General features: G+C 37.8%; 1 pseudogene; it reads right to left on the reverse strand.

Annotated features, from left to right (window-relative positions):
• Positions 1 to 17,424: 17,424 nt before the first annotated feature.
• Positions 17,425 to 17,555, reverse strand: LOC121483748 (annotated as a pseudogene).
• Between the last annotated feature and the right edge of the window lie 6,445 nt (positions 17,556 to 24,000).

The following is a 24,000-nucleotide window of genomic DNA, read 5'->3' on the forward strand; positions in this document are numbered from 1 at the left end:
CTATATCTCTTCTAACTGATGTTAAGCCTACCTGTATTTCTCAAATTCTAAGGGAAAGATTTTATATAAGACTTTCTTCTCAGGGGTTGAAATGTTTTTGTGGTAGTGTAGAGCTATGACAATAGCTACCACCCTTCAGAGACCAAAGCAAGATTTCTCTCACTGCTCTATCAAGCTAATCCAGTGACATCAGTGCACATATTATTTATAGTTAGAGATGCCCTAACAGTAAATAATATGTGGAGTAGCCAGACAACTATAAGATATTAGGTGACAGGTGCTGTCTCCCCTATCCAACAACAAAAAAAAATCTTTCCTCCACTGACACCAATACAATTTCTATAATTTCAAGTGTTTGTCTCTCATTGGCTTTAGTAACTGAAGGGCCCTGATCAAATATAAGTGTATATCCTGAGAACAAAAAGAAATTAGTACACTTAGCAAAGATAATGCCTTTAAGTGAATGTGACAGTGGACAGCTAAGTTTTAATGAATATATGGGGTTGGGACAGGCAAGAAGATTTTAGGGTTTGGGAGGCTACTCAGGATGGTCAAGATAACTAAGAGGTGGAATAAAGGCAGTGAATACATGGGAAAGATAATGGGAAAAACCAACGACAGAAAGGTGTTGAACACAAGTATTTCTCACATATGTTCAATTATTTTCCACTGCAGCTGAAAGAAACCATTACTCTAAGTGTTAGTCTTGGTCATGGAGTAAAAGATATGTGCCCTGCCCTTTAGCTAAAATGCCAAGAGAGTCGCTCATAAATAAAACTTTCAAATTCTTAGTCAATGTGACTAAAACCACTGAAATCTCTTTATTTTCCCTCACTTCTACTCCAAGTCTTTCACATGTCACCAATAACTATACTATTAATCAAATAGAGATCCCTGAAGCTATAGCACTTGTACTGTATTTGGCATACTATGCTTAAGAATCACAGAAACTTGTATTTCCTTGTGTGTTGAAAATATATCCATTTAGAAAACTCATTTGTGGGCAGCCTGGGTGGCTCAGCAGTTTAGTGCCACCTTCAGTCCAGGGCGTGATCCTGGAGATCTGGAATTGAGTCCCACGTTGGGCTCCCTGCATGGAGCCTGCTTTTCCCTCTGCCTGTGTCTCTGCCTCTCTCTGTGTCTCTCATGAATAAATAAATAAAATCTCTAAAAATAAATAAATAAAATCTTTAGAAAACTCATTTGCATCATTTTGAACTAGAATTCCTTTTTATTTTTCTTTGTGTCTCAGGATGGCCGTCTGCTTGGCTATCAGTTCACTCCCTTGACATTTTTCTCTCACTTTATATACTGCTTTTTAGAACTCAAAAGTGTGCTTGTTCTCCTCCAAGGAGATTTCCTGAATTTTTATATGTGATAAACACTGCACTATGCTGGACTGGAGAAGCAGAATCTTGGGGCATCTTTACAGATCTGTTGCAACCAATTAGCATGACTTATTTATTTTCTGCATATTTTCATTCTCTGTGATGTCTTTTATCCAAGGAGCTTAGAAAGTTTTTCAAAATATATCCCTCACAGAACTCCTGGAAGTAAGAAGAGTAGATAAGGGATAGAAAGAAAATCAACCCATACAGCCTCCAAATGAAAAGAAAATTTCCTCTGCTCAATACAATAGAGGAAGATCAGTCTTGGAAATATTCAGGTTAAAGGAACAAACCTCAAAAATACAAAAATACATTGTCCCCCCCCCACAGAATCAGGAATGAATGTAGGCACTCAAAAGTTATAAATAAATTACTTTTGTATTTCTCTCTTATAGAAAATCTCTGGAGACAAGAGCTATAGCAGGTAGCTTCTCAGAGGTGATAAGATTTTAGAGGTGATAAGATTATAAATGTTGAGATGTGATTGTCACTGGCAACTTATCCCTGACAGAGGAAGAGAGAGAAGATGACCTTGAAGCGGAATAGGGTTATGCCAATGGATCTATTTCTGCAATTGGCAAGTCTCTACCATTAAGATATCTGAAGATAGTGTCAATGGTGTGGACATCTGTGTTGGTCACTTCAGAGCAACTAGGGCAAGGTGGTAGGTATAGGACAAATGAAAAGAAAAGGATTAACTTTATTTATAATGATTACTAAGCCAGTTCTCACTTCCCCTTAAAGACTCAGGCTGAAGGAGGGAGTGGGGAGAACAGTGATGCAAAAGCCTCTACATCATTCAAAAGTACTCATGCTCCTCCTTTCCATACTATCTTTGGGAAAGAGAGAAGGAGAGGGAGAGAGAGAAAGGAAGAGAACTGCCTGATTTACAAAGGGGATATTAAAATTATAAGTAATGTAAATACCATACTTATAATTAATACTTATTGACTGATTACAAAGTATCAAGCACTGTGAAAAACCTTTACATTCATAATCTCATAATCTTTAATTCTCATAGTAACTTTACACATAAGTCCGAATAATATCCTCCTGTAGCAAATGGGGAAGTGAAAATTCAGAAAGGTTAAATAATTTGTCAAGATTACAAGGCTAGTAAGCTGCAGAGCCAAGATGTGAACCCAGGTCTGTCTGACCTCAAAGCCCTTATCATCAGCCCCTCTGCCACCTTGCTTCTCTGTCTGAGAGGCTTTGGCAGCTCTGATTATATACCTGTAAATACATTCCAGTCTGACTGCAAACCTGGTGGGTGGTACTGATGTTACATAGGAAGCTCTAAGAAGAGGATGGAAATCAAACAAAACACATTTGGCTGATATTAAATAATCCTTTCCTTACCTTCTTAGCCCATTTAGCCATAGAAAAACATATTAATGATATAAATAAGTTTAGTTGGCAGTGGAGAGTGTCACTGGTCTATGGATATAGTAAATGAGAGTCCTCAAGTAGCTTCAGAAAATATCTGATTACAGAATAATCATAAGTAATCTTTCTTTTGTTATCTTTCTTTCTGTATCAAAAATTACTTTGCAGCATAATCACCATCTATAAAACTGCTTAAAATGTAGAAACCTGGGGTGCCTAGGTGGCTCATTTGGTTAAGCATCTGCCTTTGGCTCAGGTCATGATCCTAGGACCCAGGGATCGAGCCCCACACGGGGCTCCCTGCTCAGCGGGGAGCCTGCTTTTCCCTCTACATCTGCCTGCCACTCCCTTCACTTGTACTCTCTCTATATATATGTCAAATAAATAAATTACATGTTTTAAAAATGTATAAACCTATTTTTTATGCCTTTCCAATCACCATCTACAGTAACTCCCCCCTTTTGGGGTCCACAAACAAATGTGGTATTTTCTGTTGCTTCCGGTCCTACACTGCCATATTCCATCTGTTTGCTTTTTCTACCAGCAAAACCTTCCCTAAATTCTGCTTGACTTTCTATGAAACTTATCTGCTTAGTGTTACATTTCCTTATAGCCCAGAAATTATAAGTAAAAACTAACTTTGTGATAAAGTATTGATAATAATTTAAAGGCTTACCATTTTCAGATCATATTGGCATTTGAACTTCAATAAGCTAATGTTAAGATAACAAGCCTTAGCTAGAGCCAGTGAAGTATTCTGGGTGAGGATCATTGCCAGCAAGCCATTTGAATCACATCATTTAAGAAACTGGAAGCTTTGATGATATGTAAAGCCAGCCTGGTGCTACATGGAGGCAGAGGTTAGTACACCATAACAGGTGTCTCATCAGCCCTGGCTGTAGCACAGAAGAAGATAACCCCAAAGAAATATTGATTAGCAAAATTACTCCTTAGCACAAAGAAAGAACTCCTCCATGTTGGAGAAAGTATGGCTACAATAGCTCTATTTACATAAAGGACATCTGTCTAAAATACTTTGTTATTAGAAAACAATAGGTCATATAGATAAGTTGTCTTCCTTTGGTTGGTATGAATTCCAGCTCTGTTGACAGCAAAAAATGAAATCTAAATGAATAAAGGTTAAAAAGAGAATGTAAATTTAAGTCATAAAGCATTATTCTATATGGATGGACATTCCCTATATACTAATAATGCAATCCAGCTCATTTTACTGTTATTGGAAATAAAAGAAAAAAAATTCGTAGACAACATATCTATTATCTTCTTTTCCTTTCAAATGAATAAAAATCAACAAATATATACTTACCTTCCCCTTTTGTGAGAATCTGAACATGATTGGAGTGTTGACATATTCCAACTTGAACATGTCAAGTGAAAAAAACTCTACTAGAAAGTTCAGGGGGCATAACAAAGTAATTCTTTAAAATAAAGAACATTTTGGAAAAATAAAATCTTTTTTTTTTAAAAAGGTGAGGGGCCCCTGGCTGCCTCAATTGGTGAAGTATGAGACTCTTGGTCTTGGGATTGTGACTTCAAGCTGCACTTTGTGTGTGGAGATTGAAATAAAATCTTTAAAAAATAAACAAAATAAGGAGCATTTTGGCACTTCTGTCGGTGTTGTTTTTTCCTAGCAACCATTTACCCAACTTATTCCAAATTCTGCTCTGTCACTCACACTGCTAAAATCATTCAGTGCCTTTCCATGGATTATGGGTTAAATACAAACTCCTTAATATGATGTGTTAGCTCATTCAGGCTCCTACAACAAAATACCATAGACCGGGTGACTTATAAACAATAGAAATTTATTTCTTACAGTCCTGGAGGCTGGGAAGTCCAAGATAAAGGAACTGGTAGATTTAGTGTCTGATGAGAGCCTGTTTTGTAACTTTTTTTAAAAATTTTATTTATTTATGATAGTCACAGAGAGAGAGAGAGGCAGAGACATAGGCAGAGGGAGAAGCAGGCTCCATGCAGGGAGCCCGACGTGGGATTCGATCCCGGGTCTCCAGGATCGCGCCCTGGGCCAAAGGCAGGCGCTAAACCGCTGCACCACCCAGGGATCCCCTGTTTTGTAACTTATAGATGGTATCCTTTTGCTGTATCCTCACATAATGGAAGGAACAAGTGAGATTCCTGGGGTCTTTTTCATAAGGACAAAAATCCCATTCAGAGAGCTCCACCCTCATGATCGAATCACCTTCCAAAGGCTCCACGTCTAAATACATTCACCCTGGAAATTTTGGGAAGACACATTCAATCTGTAGCACATAATTTGCATAGTCTTGCATGATCTTATTCCTAAGTACCTCCTGCCCTCTCAATACAGCCCATTGGCACTTAGATATTCAGTACTTCTGGGCTACTTTCAGTTCCCCAAATTACATATTTCTTATCCTGACCTCTCAGATGCATCTGCTTCTCACTAGAAAATATTTTAAGACCACATTACTTCTGCCCTAGATTTGGTTGGTGGCCTCCCAGTTGACCTTTATCTCTATTTTCCCCCATTCCAATTATTCTCCTTACTATAGCTATAGTCACTACCATCTTAACTGGCTTACTGTACCTCTCTTAAGGAATTCAAAACATGCTAATTTGATTATGTCTTAAGCTTATTTAGGAGCTCACCATTTTTTTTTCAGGATAAAAATTAAAACTCCTTAGCATCAAATAGGCTATCCATGGCAAAATATCCCACCTGTCTTTCCAGCCACATAGCTCTCTACCATTTCACCTTCAATCCATGATCAATCTGCTGATCCCTCTAAATTCTGCACTCCCTCCCCCCAAAAAAACTTCATTTATAGGAAAACTACATGTCACTACTAAGATGTGATTTCAGATGTTCCAAAAAGACTCTGCCTCAAAATATCTTACACAATGCCCCCCTCATGCTTGTTATATAAGCACCTGAATGTACATCACTGGAGACTTATTTCTCTGGGTTTATAATGCATATGCAACTCATATGACCAATTCAGTCATTATTAGTCATGCTTTAGTGTACCTTTATCGATTTCTTTCCTTTATGAAAACTAGCTTTACGTAATAAATTAAGAAAGCAGAATCTTTATTAATATTAATAAATAATCCATTATATTTGTGTAGAATATAATAGTATAAAATAAACTTTATATTCTTATTTAATTCTTGATTTTATGTGATAGATATTTAAAAGTGGAGGAGCTGAAGCTTTAATAGATTAAATGAAGAGGGAATAATGAGGGAAAGCACTGTAGAAAGAAAAGATGAAAGATTATCAAAGTATCTTCATTTCAAACCAGTGAACTCTTTTTTGGCTTCTTCATTGGCCTCTACATTACACTAAATATTTAGATACTGAAAGCTTGTATAAGATTGGAATTTTGTAAATCATACATGTAACAATTGACTTTTTGATTCGTCAGAATATCCTAGCATTCTGCAGATGTTATTAAAGCAAAACTGCTTCAGAAAAGCAAAACTATTTCTCAAGTCACCCAAGTGACTGAAGTGAGATATCATCAGTACAACTCATACCTACATCAAACCTATTATTAGGGATTTTTGTGTCCAGCAACAAAAAATCAAGACAAGTCACAAGCTTATCACCAGACTCATTTGGCAAAACTCAGTTCCAAGAATAAGTATAAAATACTTTGATTATTTCCTTTAAATGAGGGTCTTTTCTGATTCAACAAAAGTAATCTTATTCAGTCTAGGCAAAACAACTCTGAGCTGCTTTGAACATAGAAGATATGAAATAGATCAATAAAAAGAAAGTAGAGAGAAAGATAAAAGAACAAGTCTCCCAGACAATGAACTTTTATTAAACATATTGCTTAAAACTATTATAGAAAGAAATTATGAATGGAAACAATTTTCTAAGTTTGGGGAAGATAAACAAGGCCAAATTTTCATTAGTCATTCCCAGATTAACATTTACATATGACCAACCACAAATGGAATTTCAAGAACACAGAAAATTTAAAAAGTGAAAGGTTGTGCTTTCCTATAAAATATATTAATGTATTAAAACTATAATTGAAACAAAACATAGAAGGGCACCTGGGTGATCAGTCAGTTAAGCAGTTGCCTTCTGCTCAGGTTATGATCTTGGGGTCCTGGAATCTTACCCCACATTGAGCTCTCCACTCAGCAGAGAGACTGCTTCTTTCTCTCCCTCTGCCCCTCCCCCCATTTGTGCTCTCTCATGCTTTCTCAAATATATAAATAAGATCTTTTTTAAAAAAGAAACAACTCACAGAAACAAAATCCATAAATATGAACAACTAGATTGAATCTACATAAAAAACAAAAATTCGTAAGAATTTGTTCTGAAAGGATGTTTATACTAGTGGAATTTAGTAGCTATGAAGGATTTGAACAAAGAAATACTAAGCACTTTCACTTCAATTCACAAATACCAAATGCCAACCTGCCCACTTTCAACTCATTCATTCAAAAATATTGGTTAAGTCTTTATTACTATCATTCTAGTACAATTCTAGTTGATAGTTCAGACACAAAGGTGAGTAAAATGCAGTCTTTGTGTTCAAGAAACAACTGAATAAGACAAATGACAGCTACACCAATAATTATGTCACAAAATGGAAAGAGAAATAATACAGTCTATTATAGAGAGCACAGAGAAGGGGTATCTTTCTGGAAGGGCTTATGAAAGTCTGAGGCTACTAATAACTGTCAAAAGAAAACATGCTTGGAAGTGTTCCAAACTAATTAATTGCAGTACTTGGCTCAAATTAAATGAGCATATAAATTTTGCTGCCTTTAAAAGCACTAAATATTTTAAGGTTTTATTTATTTATTTATTTATTTATTTATTTATTTATTTATGAACTAGAGAAACAGCACAAGTGGGGTGAGAGGTAGAGGAAGAAGCAGACCCTACTGAGCAAAGGAGCCCAAAGGGGGGATCCCAGGGACTCAGGGATCATGACCTGGGCCAAAGGCAGAAGGTTAACCAACTGAGTTACCCAGGTGCCCCTAAGAGTACTAAATTAAAAGGAGTTACATAGTGTAAAGTTTTGATGGTGGGGTTAGGGAGGATTAGAGGTTTAGATGACAAGTAATTATAAATGAAATACTCACCTGGAACCTACTTCACTTCTTTCATTGTCTTGCAATTATCTTACTACCTGTAGCCAAGAAATGCTACCAAAATTGAAAATCTAACAACTTTTAAGCACTTTGACTCCTAGGAGAATCAAAGTATACTAAAAGAGAGATAATACAGCTATATATTTCTGCTCAATGTTTGTAATCTCTTAGTTCAGTCACTAAATTTGCTTTACCCAGTGCGGGTAAGATCTCTATAAAGCTTAAAAAAGATGAATTTTATATTCAGACTAAATGTATTACTTCTTCTCAAAACAATATCTCTATTGGAGTTTGAACCTGAACCTTTGATCACAAATAAGTAGGGTTGTGGGCTCCTGGGTGGATCAGTCAGTTAACCTTCTGCTAAGGTCGTTAACTCAAGGTCCTGGGACAGAGCCCCTCATTGGGAATCCCTGCTCAGCGGGGAGTCCACCTCTCCCTCTCCTTCAGACCCTATCTCTGCTCATGTGCTCTTTCCATCTCTCAAATAAAAAGATAAACAAAACAAAACAAAACAAAACAAAACAAAAACCAAGGGGACGTGTGGAAGATAGCGGAGGAGTAGGGGTCCTCAACTCACCCAGCCCCACCAACTAACCTAGATAACTTTTAAACCATCCTGAAAACCTACAAATTCAACCTGAGATTTAACGAGAGAACAGCTGGAACATTACAGGAGAAGGGTTTTTGCTTCTAACAAAGAAGGAAGGCGGAAAAAAAAAAAAAAAAAGAATCACGAGGGGGAGGGGCCCCACGAGAAGCCAGGCTAAGGCCGAGCGGCGAGAGCACCCAGGGCAGGAAAGCCCAGCCCCGGAGAAGCGGGAACTCTAAAAAATCCACACCAGATTCTTCCTGGACAGAAAGACACTTAGCAGGAAAATCAAGCAGAATCACAGGAGAGGCAGTGGAGCCTCCAGTCTCCCGGAGTCAATAATAGGAAGTGTGCCTCCGGGAAAAGCGCGCCACAGACTGTGGGCCAATCTCAGTAAAGGACTGGAACGTTCACCCAGCAGGGCATCAGGGAGAAGCCAGTCGGCCAGGTGGGCGGCTCCCGGGGGAGGGGGGTGACCCCTTCCCTGGGGAACCACAGCCCCAGGAGCGTGCTTTCAGCAGTGCAGGGCCTGGATCCCAGGGTGCCAAGCAGACACAGCACAGGATCCTGCACTCCCTCTGGAGCAGGCTGAGGCGGGGAGAGCTCAGGACAGCGAGGACTCTCCTGCCGCAGGGCAGCCCCCTGCTGTGCAGATCAGCGCCCTCCCCCCCTCTGCCCCTTCCCCCCCACCTCGGGAGCAACTAGGCCAGTGTGGACTGGGAAACTGCATTACTTACTGTGGGGAGCTGACTCCAGAGCTGGAGATCTGGCCGCAGCCAGTGTGGTTGTTCCTCCTTGTGTCGCCCTGTGTCTGGGACGGATTGGAGCTGCCAGGGAACAGAGGCATCACGGGGTAAACAGCTCCCAGTGAGCCCAGCACCCAGCAGGGGGCAGGGCATCTCCCCAGTTGCACACACCTAAGAATCAGCACAACAGACCTTCCCCCAGAAGACCAGCAGGAAGAAGAGGAGAGGAGTGAGATCTTGACCAAGCAGCACTGGAAAGCTCCAGGGGAAATTGAGGGACTTATAATATATAGAACTAGAGGATACTCCTTCTTTTTCCCCTTTTTTCAGTAAAACTCATTTTTATATCAGACTGTAAATTTCCAATATTTTTTTCTCCTTTCCCACCTCAACTACAATATTTTACCACTTCTTCATTTTTAAGATTCTTCCTTTTTGGCTTTCATATTTCTACAATTACAGGTCCTAGATATATTTTCCACTTCTAGATTCCCTTCAACATACTCAACTTAATTTTGGGAGATATACAAGATGTTACTTTGTTTTGTGTTTTTTTGTTTCCTCTGCCTCATTTTGTTCTACAATGGCTGAAGTTAATACCTTCTAAAACATGACTAACATGGACCCAGAACTAAGTGGGATACTGTGCTGATTCATTCTCTGAGATTCCTCATTCCCATTCTGCCCCCCTTTGTTATCTCATTTATGTTTTTGTGGTCAATGTTGGGGCCTTCTACAAGTATTTCTGGTTAATATAAATTTGGGACTGAGCATCTTCTAACATAAGAATTTAATATACTCAGAAACAAGTGGATCACCCTCTAGAACCCCTTAGGTAGACTACATTCTACCTCCACTACAATTTCATCACCACCACCATCTCCCAGCCCCCCCCCATTTTTTTCCTTCTCCTTTTTAAAAATTTTTTCTTTATTTTTCTTTCCTCTTCTTCTTTGGGATTCTTGGCCTTTTATTTTTGACTACTTTGTTTTAAAATTTGTTTTGCAATTTAGTGGTCCTTCTGTTTTGTTTTACTTTGTTCTGATCTGTGTTTTCAAATTCTGGTCTCTGACATGGCAGAATCATCTAGGGTGAAATTTACTTAGGTCGTGGTTGATATTCTTCACACAACCCACTCATACAGCCACTCTGCACTGAGCAAAATTACTAGAAAGAAGAACTCACCACAAAAGAAAGAATCAGAAACAGTACTAGTACTCTGCCACAGAGTTAGAGAATTTGGATTACAATTCAATGTCAGAAAGCCAATTATAAAGCTACTGGTGGCTCTGGAAAAAAGCATAAAGGACTATAGATATTTCATAATTATAGAATTTAGATCTAATCAGGCCTAAATTAAAACTCAATTAAGTGAGATGCAATCCAAACTGTAGGTCCTAACGATGAAGGTTAATGAGTTGGAAGAAAGAGGTAGCGACATAGAAGACAAGTTGATGGCAAGGAAGGAAGTTGAGAAAAAAAAGAGAAAAACAATTAAAAGACCATGAGTAAAGGTTAAGGGAAATAAATGATAGATTCAGAAGGAAAAATCTAGGTAAAATGGGGTTCTAAAAAGCGCCGAGAGGGACAGAGGGACAGACAGCATATTTGGACAAATCATAGCTGAGAACTTCCTTAATTTGGGGAGGAACAGGAATTCAGATCCAGGAGATAGAGAGGCTCCCCAAAAATCAATAAAAAACATTCAACACCTCAACATTTAATTGTGAAACTTGCAAAATGCAAAGACAAACAGAAAATCCTTAAAGCAGCAAGAGACAAGAGATTCCCTACATTATATGGGGAGAAATATTAGATAAACAGCAGACCTGTTCACAAAGACCTGGTAGGCTAGAAAGGGCTGGCAGGATATATTCAGGGTCCTAAATGAGAAGAACATGCAGCCAAGAATACTTTATCCAGCAAGGCTCTCATTCAGAATAGAAGGAGAGATAAAGAACTTCCAAGACAGGCAGGAACTAAAAGGATATGTGACCACCAAACCAGCTCTGCAAGAAATATTAAGGGGACCCTGTAAAAGGAAGAGGAAGTCCAAAGAAATAATCCACAAAAACAGGGACTGAATAGGCATTACGATGACACTAAATTCATATTTTTCAATGGTAATTCAATAGTAACTCTTCAATAGTAAGCCCAATAGTGATTGGGCTTAATGTTCCCATGAAAAGATGCAGGGTTTCAGACTGGATTAAAAAGCAAGACCCATCTATTTGCTGTCTACAAGAGATTCATTTTAGACATAAGGACACCTACAGCCTGAAAATAAAAGGTTGGAGAACCATTTACCATTCAAACGGTCCTCAAAAGAAAGCAAGGATAGTCATCCTTACATAGGATAAATTAAAGTTTATCCCAAAGACTGTAGTAAGAGATGAAGAGGGACACTATATCATATTTAAGGGATCTATGCAACAAAAGGATCTAACAATCATGAATATTTATGTCCCAAATGTGGGAGCTGCAAGTATATCAATCAGTTAATAACCAAAGTTAAGACATACTTCAATAATAATAATACAATAGTAGTAGACTTCAACATGTAATTTTCTGCAAATGACAGATATTCTAAGAGCAACATCTCCAAAGGAACAAGAGCATTAAATGATACACTGGACCAGATGGATTTCACAGATATTTACAGAACTTTGCAACTGAATACACATTCTTCTCAAGTGCACATGGAACTTTCTCCAGAATAGAATACATACTGGGTCACAAATCAGGCCTCAGCTAATTGTTTGGGATTGTCTCCTGCATATTTTCAGACCAGAATGCTTTGAAACTAGAACTCTAACACAAGAAGAAATTTGGAAGAAACACAAACACGTGGAGGTTAAAGGTCACCCTGCTAAAAGATGACTGGGCCAACCAGGAAATGAAAGAAGAATTTAAAAAGATTCATGGAAACTCTTGAAAATGAATATACAACTGTTCAAAATCTTTCAGATACAGCAAAAGCAGCCCTAAGAGGAAAATACATCACAATACAAGCATCTCATAAAAATTAGAAAACACTCAAATACACAAGCTAACCTTGCACCTAAAGGAACTGGAGAAAGAAGAGCAACAAAGACCCACACCAAGCAGAAGAATAGAGATACTAAAGATTTGAGCAGAACTGAATGAAATAGAGACCAGAGGAACTATAGAACAGATCAACAAAACCACGAGTTGGTTCTCTGAAAGAGTTAATAAGGTAGATGACCCATTAGCCAGCCTTATTAAAAGGAAAAAAAGACTCAAATTAATAATATCATGAATGAAAAAGAAGAGATCACAACCAATACCAAGGAAATACAAACAATTTTTAAAAACATACTATGAGAAGTAATACACCAATAAATTAGGCAATCTAGAAGAAATGGATGCATTTCTGGAAAACAACAAACTACCAAAACTGGAACAGGAAGAGGTAGAAAACCTGAAGAGGCCAAAAATCAGGGAGGAAATTGAAGAAGTCATCAAAAACCTCCCAAGACACAAAAGAAGAAGAATTATATACCAATATCACTGATGAACACAGATGCAAAAATTCCCAACAAGATACTACCCAATAGGGGCAGCCTGGGTGGCTCAGGCGTTTAGAGCTGCCTTCAGCCCAGGGCGTGATCCTGGACACCAGGGATCGAGTCCCACATCAAGCTCCCTGCATGGAGCCTGCTTCTCCCTCTACCTGTTTCTGCCTCTCTCTCTCTCTCTCTCTCTCTCTCTCTCTCATAAATAAATAAAATCTTTAAAAATAAAAAATAAAAAAAGATAGTACCCAATAGGATCCAACAGTACATTTAGAAGATTAGTCATCATGACCAAGTGGGATTTATCCCTGGGATGCAAGGCTGGTTCAACACTTGTAAAGCAATCAACATGATAGATCATATCAACACAAGAAAAAACAAGAACCATAGGATCCTCTCAATAGATTCAGAGAAAGCATTTGATAAAAGAGAGCATCCATTCCTTAACAAAACTCTTTAGAGTGTAGGGAGAGAGCGAACATTCCTCAGCATCTTAGAAGCCATCTATGAAAAGCCCACAGCAAATATCATTCTCAATGGGGAAACACTGGGAGGCTTTCACTAAGATCAGGAACATGACAGGGTATGTCCACTCTCACCACTGCTATTCAACATAGTACTAGAAGTCCTAGCCTCAGCAATCAGACAACAAAAAGAAATAAAAGGCATTCAAATTGGCAAAGAAGTCAAACTCTCCCTCTTTGCAGATGACATGATACTGTACCTAGAATACCCAAAGGACTCCACCCAAAGATTGCTAGAACTCTTACAGCAATTCAATAGTGTGGCAGGATACAAAATCAATGCCCAGAAGTCAGTGGCATTTCTATACACTAACAATGAGACTGAATAAAGAGAAATTAAGGAGTCAATCCCATTTACAATTGCACCCAAAACCACAAAATGTCTAGGAATAAACATAACCAAAGAGGTAAAGGATCTATACCCTAAAAACTACAGAACACTTCTGAAAGAAACTGAGGAAGACACAAAGAGATGGAAAAATATTCCATGCTCATGGACTGGAAAAATTAATATTGTGAAAATGTCAACAATACTCAGGGCAAATTACACATTCAATGCAATCCCTATCAAAATACCATGGACTTTCTTCAGAGATTTGGAACAAATCATCTTAAGATTTGTGTGGAATCAGAAAAGACCCAGAATAGCCAGAGGAATATTGAAAAAGAAAGCCAGAGCCGGGGGCATCACAATGCCAGATTTCAAGTTGTACTACAAAGCTGTGATCACCAAGACCGTGTGGTACTGGCACAAAAACAGACACATAGGTCAATGAAACCAAATAGAGAACCCAGAAATGGGCCCTCAACTCTATGGTCAACTAATTTTGAACTAAGCAGGAAAGACTATCCACTCGCAAAAGGACAGTCTCTTCATTAAATGGTGCTGGGAAAATTTGATGGCCACATGCGGAAGCATGAAGCTAGACCATTCGCTTACACCATACACAAAGATAAACTCAAAATGGATGAAAGATCTAAATGGGAGACAAGAATCCATCAAAATCCTAGAGGTGAACACAGGCAACCCCCTTTTTTTAACTTGGCCACAGCTACCTCTTGCAATATCCATTTATGAAGGCAAGGGAAAGAAAAGCAAAATGAACTATTGGGACTTAATCAAGATAAAAAACTTCTGTACATCAAAAAACTGTCAAAAAAACTAAAAGTGAACCTATAGAATGGGACAACTTATTTGCAAATGACCTATCAGATAAAGGGCTAGTATCCAAGATCTATAAAGAATTTATGAACCTCAACACCCAAGAAACAATCCAAACATGAAATGGGCAAAAGACATGAACAGAAATTTCACCAAAGAAGACATAGACATGGCCAACAAGCACATGAGAAAATGCTCCACATCACTTGCCATCAGGGAAATACAAATCAAAACTACAATGAGATACCACCTCAAACCAGTGAGAATGGTGAAAATTAACTAAAATATAAGAAAAAGACGGTCTCATTAGGTCTTAGTATTGTACAATAACAAATAATAACCATGATTTTCAACAGTTTCGTCTTAGATAAGAACTGATTTTTTCTTTTTTCTTTCTTTCTTTTTTTTTTAATTAATTTTTATTGGTGTTCAATTTACCAACATACAGAAAAACACCCAGTGCTCATCCCGTCAAGTGTCCACCTCAGTGCCCGTCACCCATTCCCCTCCAACACCCGCCCTCCTCCCCACTTCCACCACCCCTAGTTCGTTTCCCCGAGTTAGGAGTCTTTATGTTCTGTCTCCCTTCCTGATATTTCCCAACATTTCTTTTCCCTTCCTTTATATTCCCTTTCACTATTATTTATATTCCCCAAATGAATGAGAACATACACTGCTTGTCTTTCTTTCTTTCTTTCTTTCTTTCTTTCTTTCTTTCTTTCTTTCTTTCTTTCTCTTCTTCTTCTTCTTCTTCTTCTTCTTCTTCTTCTTCTTCTTCTTCTTCTTCTTCTTCTTCTTCTTCTTCTTCTTTTCTTCTCCTTCTCCTTCTCCTTCTCCTTCTCCTTCTCCTTCTCCTTCTCCTTCTCCTTCTCCTTCTCCTTCTCCTTCTTCTTCTTCTTCTTCTTCTTCTTCTTCTTCTTCTTCTTCTTCTTTCAGAACTGGTTCTTTCTCCCATAGCTCAATACCACAACTTCTGGTATACACTCAAACACACATGTATGCATAGGCACTCCCCCTTTTAAGAACTCACTTGTTCATTTCAATTCTCTTCAGAAGAATATCAGAGCAATAAGGTCATTTTTATTGTCCCAGGTCTATATTTTACAAACTGTGTGACCTTAGACTAATTATTTACCCTTTCTGAATGCCAGCATTTTCCATTCTACAAAGTTAACAGTCCTGCCTACATCACAGATTTGTGGACAGCTTTAAATAATATAATCAATATGAATGCACTTTTAAAACCCTGAGATACTAGGCAGAACAGAGGGAACTGTACTATTTTCATGATAACTGTTGTCTGTAGTGTCTGAGACAGGTTTGACTGTGCCCTGCAGTCCAATGGGGGTGAGTTAGGCAGAATGCTTGGTACATATACAACATACTTAAAGACACACACAAACATAGTGTGGTCCTGAACTTATAATATGTGACAAACTGTTTTTTCCCTATTGAAGTATTCTTCCCTGGTAATACCATGAAGATACATTAGTTGTTCAGGGCTGAAAATTTTTAATTTAGTATATGATGGCAATAGTAATAGTGCCCGGTAATTCATTAGGGCTCATTTAGTATATGGCAATGACAATGTATTAAATAATATCTCCATAATTGAAGTGTCTTTAAACTTCCCGTGGGACTGTTGGATCTCTTCTCCCAGAGCTACGGATTCAAACAGCTAAAGATTCAAGCCCTTCCCACCTTAACTTTTTTTTTATTGGAGTTCAATTTGCCAACATATAGCATAGCACCCAGTGCTTATCCCATCAAGTGCCCCCTTCAATGCCCCCCACCTCAACTTTTAAACAATGACCAGTTTGTACATGATAATTTATATGACTTCAAGGTGGGTAAGCTTTCAGATGCTAATTCTCACAAGAATATTCACCCAGCGTGAAGGCATTTCTAGCTCTTTCAAATAACATGCATTTTCACAGTGTCCTTAACACCATACCATTGTTGCTGAAGCCAGAGAAGTAATTCTTCCATATGCTAGTAGAAGAATCCTAAGTTGCAGTAAAAAGGTAGGCAGCTGTTTAATGACAGGAAACTTTATTTCTGTACCCCCCAGATAAAATCATTTGGTAATTGTGCACTGAACATTCATATTTAGACCTGACAATAAATTGAGTTTATTCAACTTATCATAGATTACCAATATGTGCAATGAATATTAGCCCTCCAAATAAAAACTGAGACTTACTACCCAACATCAAAACTCAGGATTCAGAGTTAGAAAGACAGTCCACTTGAACATAAGGTGAACAATTCACCCTATGTCAACTAGCTTATGTTCTATTTGGCCAACTTATAATAAAAACCACTAAAAGATATGAGAATGTGGTACCTAGGGTTGAGGAAGTATTGATATAATCATTAACAATTATTTGAGCAACCAGATAATCCAAAGTCTACAAATTAATCTTCAATATATATACACTCTCAGAGCCCTATTTAGGTCATAAATGGATCAGAACCAAGACTTTTAGAAACAATATCCAAATATGAATCCTACCATATTGTGTCATCCGTTGTGCCTATAGCCTTCAATATTATCCAACTATAGTAGTAATTATTGCTGGTTTATCTGCTATTTTCTAATCAGTAGAGTAGCACAAAGGGATAGAGATGAGGTTCCCATGGGAACCATATGCTGGTAAAAATATTATTAAAGTCGCATCATCAGCACTTAGCTATTCATCTAAGCAAGTGACACCAATGTGATGTGAAAATGACAAAACTGACCCACCAGCAACTGGACATGAACTCTGTGATCAGTTTTTGTTTTTGTTTTTGAGTTGTAAAGAGAAGATAAATTGATTCATCTCTAATCTCTCACTCAGGACGCTGTTACCAAGGAAACTATCACTTTTATAAGAAGATTGCATGGTTTAAGGCATCTTCTGTACATATTATTGCTTAAATATTGTCTTGAAAAACACAAAATAAAACTTTCAAACTAGAGCAATTCTGTATTTACACCATAGCATTGAAAAAAGACATGCCTATCCAAATTAAATTAGGAAAAGTTTTCAATTAACAATAATCACACCTTAGATAAACTTCATTGGCTATGATACTGCCACTGCAAACAAAGGGTAGTGGAAGAGGAGGCAGGTGGGGGAATGGGGGACTGGGTAATGGGCACTGAGGAGGGCACTTGATGGGATGAGAGCTTGGTGTTATACTATATGTTGGCAAAATGAAATTCAATTTAAAAAATTAAGAAAGAAACCTAAAGTTTACGGAGAAAACAAACAAACAAACAAACAAAAAAACCCACCAAATAGAAATTGCTTTATGAAACAACGATATCTATGATATTTAGAAAACTTGCACAGTTTATGTTAATCCAAATTGCTGGGCTTTTATTTCTGCCACAGATCTGCTTTATAGAACAACACTGACTAATGGCCCCATCTACTGCCCTGCTCAATCCATCACCATGTTTACAGTGAGGTCACTCTTCTCAAGGGCTTGTTCCAACCAAAGATAGCATGGCAGTAGTACAAATAGAGACCCATTACTCAGAGATGCAGGACTCTTCCAATTGGGTAACTTTAACTCAAGAGCTCCTATAGGACTAGCCAAAACTCTTGAACTGTGCTGCAGTCTTTCTACCCAATCCTCTTTATTTTCCTCTCTCCTTCACAAGTAACTGATGTACATCAAGACCTGAAGGCTATCCCTCAAATCTTATCCAGTTCTCTCAAATCTTATCTCTCAAATCTTATCTCAAAACTTCCTCTTGAATCTTCAAAGGAATTTATCTCATAAATATATTGCACATCCAATCCCATCTTGACATTTTCTCAGAGGACCATAACACAAATGGTGATAGCAGAGGTACAATAAAATAGGCAGAAATATGGACTTTAGAAACTGGCTCACTCACTACCTAGTGTGGAAAAAAATACTATCTTGAGTGTTATGTAGGTTTCAGATAGTCCCTAGTAGAAAGTGGCATTCCAATTGATAAATTTCACTTATAATGACCTGGGGAAATGTTCCAGTGGAGGAGCAATGCTCTACAATGCTGTCGTAGAAACAATAATTTAGGCATTTTAGAAATAGAAACCAAAAGAACAGTAGAACAGATAAACTAGGATCTGGTTCATTGAAAGAATTAAAAAGATAGATAAATCACTAGCCAGTCTTATCAAAAAGAAGAGAGAAAGGACCCAAATTAATAAAATCATGAATTAACGAGGAGAGATCATGACCAACACCAAAGAAATACAAATGATTTTAAGAACATATTATGAGCAACTATAAGCCAAAAAATTAGGCAATCTGGAAGAAATGGTTGTGTTCCTGGAAACCTATAAACTAACAAAATGGAAACAGGAAGAAACAGAAAATTTGAACAGACCCATAACCAGCAAGGAAATTGAAGCAGTCATAAAATCCTCTTAAAAAACGAGACTCCAGGGCCAGATGACTTCCCAGGGGGATTCTACAAAATATTTTTTTTTATTTTTTTAAATATTTTATTTATTCATGAGACACACACAGAGAGAGAGAGAGAGAGAGAGAGAGAGGGAGATAGAGAGAGAGAAGCAGAGACACAGGCAGAGGGAGAAGCAGGCTCCATGCAGGGAACCCGATGTGGGACTTGATTCTGGGTCTCCAGGATCACGCCCTGGGCTGAAGGCAGTGCTAAACCGCTGAGCCACCCGGGTTGCCCACTACAAAATATTTAAAGAAGAAATAATATGTATTCTACAGAAGCTATTTCAAAGGATACAATTGGAGGGAATATTTCCTCATTCTGAGGCCAGCATTATCTTGATCCCAAAACCAGACAAAGACCCCACCAAAAAGTAGAATTAAAGACCAATAACCCTGATGAACATGGATGCAAAAAGTCACACCAAGACACTAGCCAATAGGATCCAACAGTACGTTAAGAGGATTATTCAGCCAGACCAAGTGGGATTTATCCCTGGGATGCAAGGGTGGTTCAACACTCATAAAACAATTAACGAGATAGATCACATCAATAAAGGAAAAGACAAGAACCATACAATCCTCTCCATAGATTCAGAAAAAGCATTTGGCAAAATATAGCATCCTTTCTTGATTAAAATTCTTCACTGTGTGGGGATAGAGGGAACATATCTCAGTATCATAAACTTCATCTATGAAAAGCCCACAGCAAATATTCTTAATAGGGAAAAATTGAGAGGTTTTCCCCCAAGGTCAGGAATATGACAGGGATGCCCACTTTCACCACTGTTGTTTAACATGGTACTAGAAGTCCTAGCCTCAGCAATCAGATAGCAAAAAGAAATAAAAGGCATTAAAATTGGCAAAGAAAAGTCAAATTTTCAATCTTCACAGATGACATGATAAACTGCATGTATAAAACCCAAAAGACTCTACCCCAAAATTGCTAGGATTCACACAAGAATTCCCAATGTAGCAGGATATAAAAATCAATGCACAGAAATCAGTGGCATATCTGTACACTCAGAATGAGACATAAGAAAGAGAAAAGAAGGAATCAATCTCATTTACAATTGTACTAAAAACCATAAGAAACCTAGGAATAAACCTAACCAAAGAGGTAAAGGATCTCTACTCTGAAAACTACAGAACACTTATGAAAGAAATTGAGGAAGACACAGAAAGATGAAAAAACATTCCATGTCATGGATTAGAAGAATAAGTATTGTGAAAATGTCTAGGCTACTCAGAGCAATCTACACATTCAATGCAATCCCATTAAAATACCATCAACATTTTTTACAGAGCTGGAACAAATAATCCTAAAATTTGTGTAGAACCAGAAAAGACCCCAAAGAGCCAGGGAAATATTGAAAAAGAAAACCAAAGCTGGGGGCATCCTAACGCCTGGCTTCAAGCTGTATTACAAAGCTGTGATCATCAAGACAGCATGGTATTGTCACAAATAAGACCCATAGATTAATGGAACAGAAAGGCGAACCCAGAAATGGACTCTCAACTCTATGGTCAGCTAATCTTTGACAAAGCAAGAAAAAGTATCCAATGGTTAAAAAAAAAAAAAAAGACAGTCTCTTCAATAAATGGTACTGGAAAAATTGAACAGCCATATGCAGAAAAATGAAACTAGACCATTCTCTTACACCATACACAAAGATAATCTCAAAATGGATGAAAGACCTAAATGTGAGAAGGAATCTATCAAAGTCCTAGAGGAGAACAATGGCATCAAACTTTTGACCTGGGCTTCAGGAACTTATTTCAAAACATGTCTCTAAAAGCAAGGGAAACAAAAGCAAAAATGAACTATTGGAACTTAATCAAAATAAAAAGCTTCTGCACGACAAAGGAAACAGCCAACAAAATGAAAAGGCATCCTACAGAATGGGAGAAGATATCTGCAAATGACATAACAGATTAGGGTTATTATTCAAGTCCTATAAAGAACTTATCAAACTAAACACCCAAAAAATAATCCAGTCAAGAAATGGGCAGAAAACATGGACAGATATTTATCAAAAAAAGACAAAATGGCCAAGAGACACATCACTTGACATCAGGGAAATACAAATCAAAACCACAATGAGATGCCACCTCAAACCAGTCAGTATGGCTAAAATCAGTAAGACAGGAAACAACAAATGTTGGTGAGGATACAGATAAAAGGGAACCTTCTCACACTGTTGGCAGGAATGCAAGCTGGTACAGCCACTCTGGAAGACACTATGGATGTTCCTCAAGAAGTTAAGAATAGAGCTATCCTCCCACCCAGCAATTGCACTACTAGGTATTTACCCCAAAAATACAAATGTAGTGATCTAAAGGGGCACCTGCAAGCTAATATTCATAGCAGCAATGTCCACTATAGTGAAACTGTGGAAAGAGCCAAGATATCCATCAACAGATGAATGGATAGAGAAGACGTGAGATATATATATATATATATATATATATATATATATATATATATATATATATCCATCAGAAAGGATGAATACTTACCATTTACATCAATGTGGATGTAAATGAAGGGAATTATGCTGAGAGATAAGTTAATCAGAGAAAGACAATTATTATATGGTTTAACTTATATGTGGAATATAAGAAGCAGGGCAGAGGATCATAGGGGAAGGGAGGGAAACTGTATGGGAAGTCATCAGAAATGGAGAAAGACCTTGAAAGACTCTTAACTCTTGGAAGCAAACTGAGGGTCACTGACAGAGAGGTGGGTGGGTAGATGGGGTAAGTGGGTGATGATCATCAAGGAGGGTTTGTGATGGCATGAGCACTGGGTTATATGCAAATGACGAATTATTGAAAACTACATCTGAAACTAATGATGTAATATATGTTGGCTAATTGAATTTAAATACAAAAATAATTCAGGCATTTAAAGACATGGGAAGAATATGTCTATAAGAACAATGGAGTAGACTGGTGATTGCTAAGTCGTATGAACAAAAGAGGGTTAATAAGAAACTTAGAGGTTAACTAAGTGTTAACAGTTAAAGGGTAAAGTTTAAAATCACAGAACCTCTTTAGTAGATTAATAGAGGCATTTATCTTCTGTAGTAAAAGAACAAACACTGTGAGGAAAAGACACAGGATCTTATAGTCAAAGTCATAGAGCTCTAGAGATATATTTTTTAGGATTTTATTTATTTATTTGAGAGACAGTGCACAAGTGGGGGGAGACAATGCACAAGTGGTTAGAGGGAGTGGGACAAGCAGACTCCTCACTGAGTGAGAAGCTAGCAGGGTGGGCGGGGTGGCAGTGCTGGAGGCGGGGCTTTATCCTAAGACCCCAATCATGAATGGAGCTAAAATCAGACATTTAACTGACTAAGCCACCCAGGAGCCCCTCTAGAGACACTTAGTCTCAAAGCAAGTATGTTATGCTTAGGTTAGGTCCCTGGATGGAAAAACCGGGAACCTTAAAATGCAAGGAGACATTTGGATTGATTCTCCCGAAAATGTTTTTTCTGCAGACCCCCAAGTCTTCAGAACTTGTAGAGATGTCCCACCTTCCCTATAAGCAGTGTGCTGGAAATGCTGTAGAGACTTCTCCCCTACAAAATTATAGTATCTATTTGTCCATCCTTCCAGCCCTCGGAAGCTGTTCCTACCTCCTCTCCTGGATACAAGTTATATAACTAGGTTTAAATCCCCAGATTTGTTCCGTCTGATAAAGGGAAAAAAGAAAATTATACCCTGAAGGAAGTGCAAGAATTAGCTAGCTTGTACCAGCAGGAGTCAGGGAAATACTCCTGGGAGTGGATTTTGAAGGTCTTTGATTAAGTCTTCCAGAATATAAGACTGTATAAACAAGAATGCATTAATTTAGTGGTATTTTCTGGGGACATCTGATTTAATACTCTTGCAAAGACCCCAGAGGATGAGGCAAACTCACTGCTATTGTGATTCTTAGAAGCCTAGAGAAAGCAATGGCCTATATTGAATAAAGTGGAAATGTCTGAAGTACCTTAGCACACAGTACTGGAAGAAATATAAAGTCTCAAGGAGGTGGGCCAGCTGGAAAAAATATATTATAGAGTCCAGAAGACCCAACCAAGGATAGTATTCCACAGAAGACCCCAGAGAACATACTTTTCACCAAGGCCAACAGAAATGCACTGATAAAAGGGGCACCAGCATCACTGAGAATTTCAGTGTTCGCTCTCCTCTGCAGACCAAAGATGATAGAAGGAGATTTGGTCACAGAACTGGACTTATTAATATCTATGGAGATAATAAGGCCCTAAAGTAATAGAAGACAAAGGACAAGGTGTAACTGCCCCAAGTCAGGAGGACACAATTACAATAACAACCAGTAATGTAGAAGGACTGTCAAGTAGTTTTTACATACAGGGAGTTGTGCAGATGGTTGATAGAATATAGCATTCCTAGGAGCAATATAGATGAACAGCCAACAACATTTATAAGTTGAAAAGACAAAAGTTGATGAGCAAGAGGCTAAGGGAGATTACCTCAATAAAAAGTTGTGATCTTTTCATCAGTTTCCAGACTTTTTTTGGAATTTTGCTGTAGCCAAGGCTATTTCTACTTAATCTTCCTTTCTTCCTTTCTTTCTCCTCTCCTTTACAGATGTCAGATCTGTAATGTGGTCTAAAGGTTCTCCATGACAATTTCTTTATACTTAGTAATTTCTCCTAATAAATCTTTGCATGTCTTATCCTGTCTTGGTTTCTGTTTCTGAAGGATTTGAACTAACTTACCAAAATGCACATAGACTCATTTATTATGCCAGTAAAAATTAAATTTAAACTACTATTATGACTAATAATAACAATAACAATATAATTACATTACCAGCTATAAAGTTTAGAGAATTATTTTGCTAATCAATGCATCTGCCAGGAAAAAAAAACCTATAAACTACAAAAAAAGGATAAAATAACAAAACAAAAATTGCTTGAAGGTATAGTTGCTGCCCAGTCAACCAGGAACTAAGGCGTTAAGATTGCAGAGATAAAGCTAAGATGAGGCTTCAGTCTCTATACACTGCTTCCCTCATAAGGGTATTTGCCAATTTTTCATAAAGGGCAAGAGGGAGT

Source organism: Vulpes lagopus, chromosome X (assembly GCF_018345385.1).
Source record: "Vulpes lagopus strain Blue_001 chromosome X, ASM1834538v1, whole genome shotgun sequence".
In the NCBI taxonomy this organism is placed as follows: Eukaryota; Metazoa; Chordata; class Mammalia; order Carnivora; family Canidae; genus Vulpes; species Vulpes lagopus.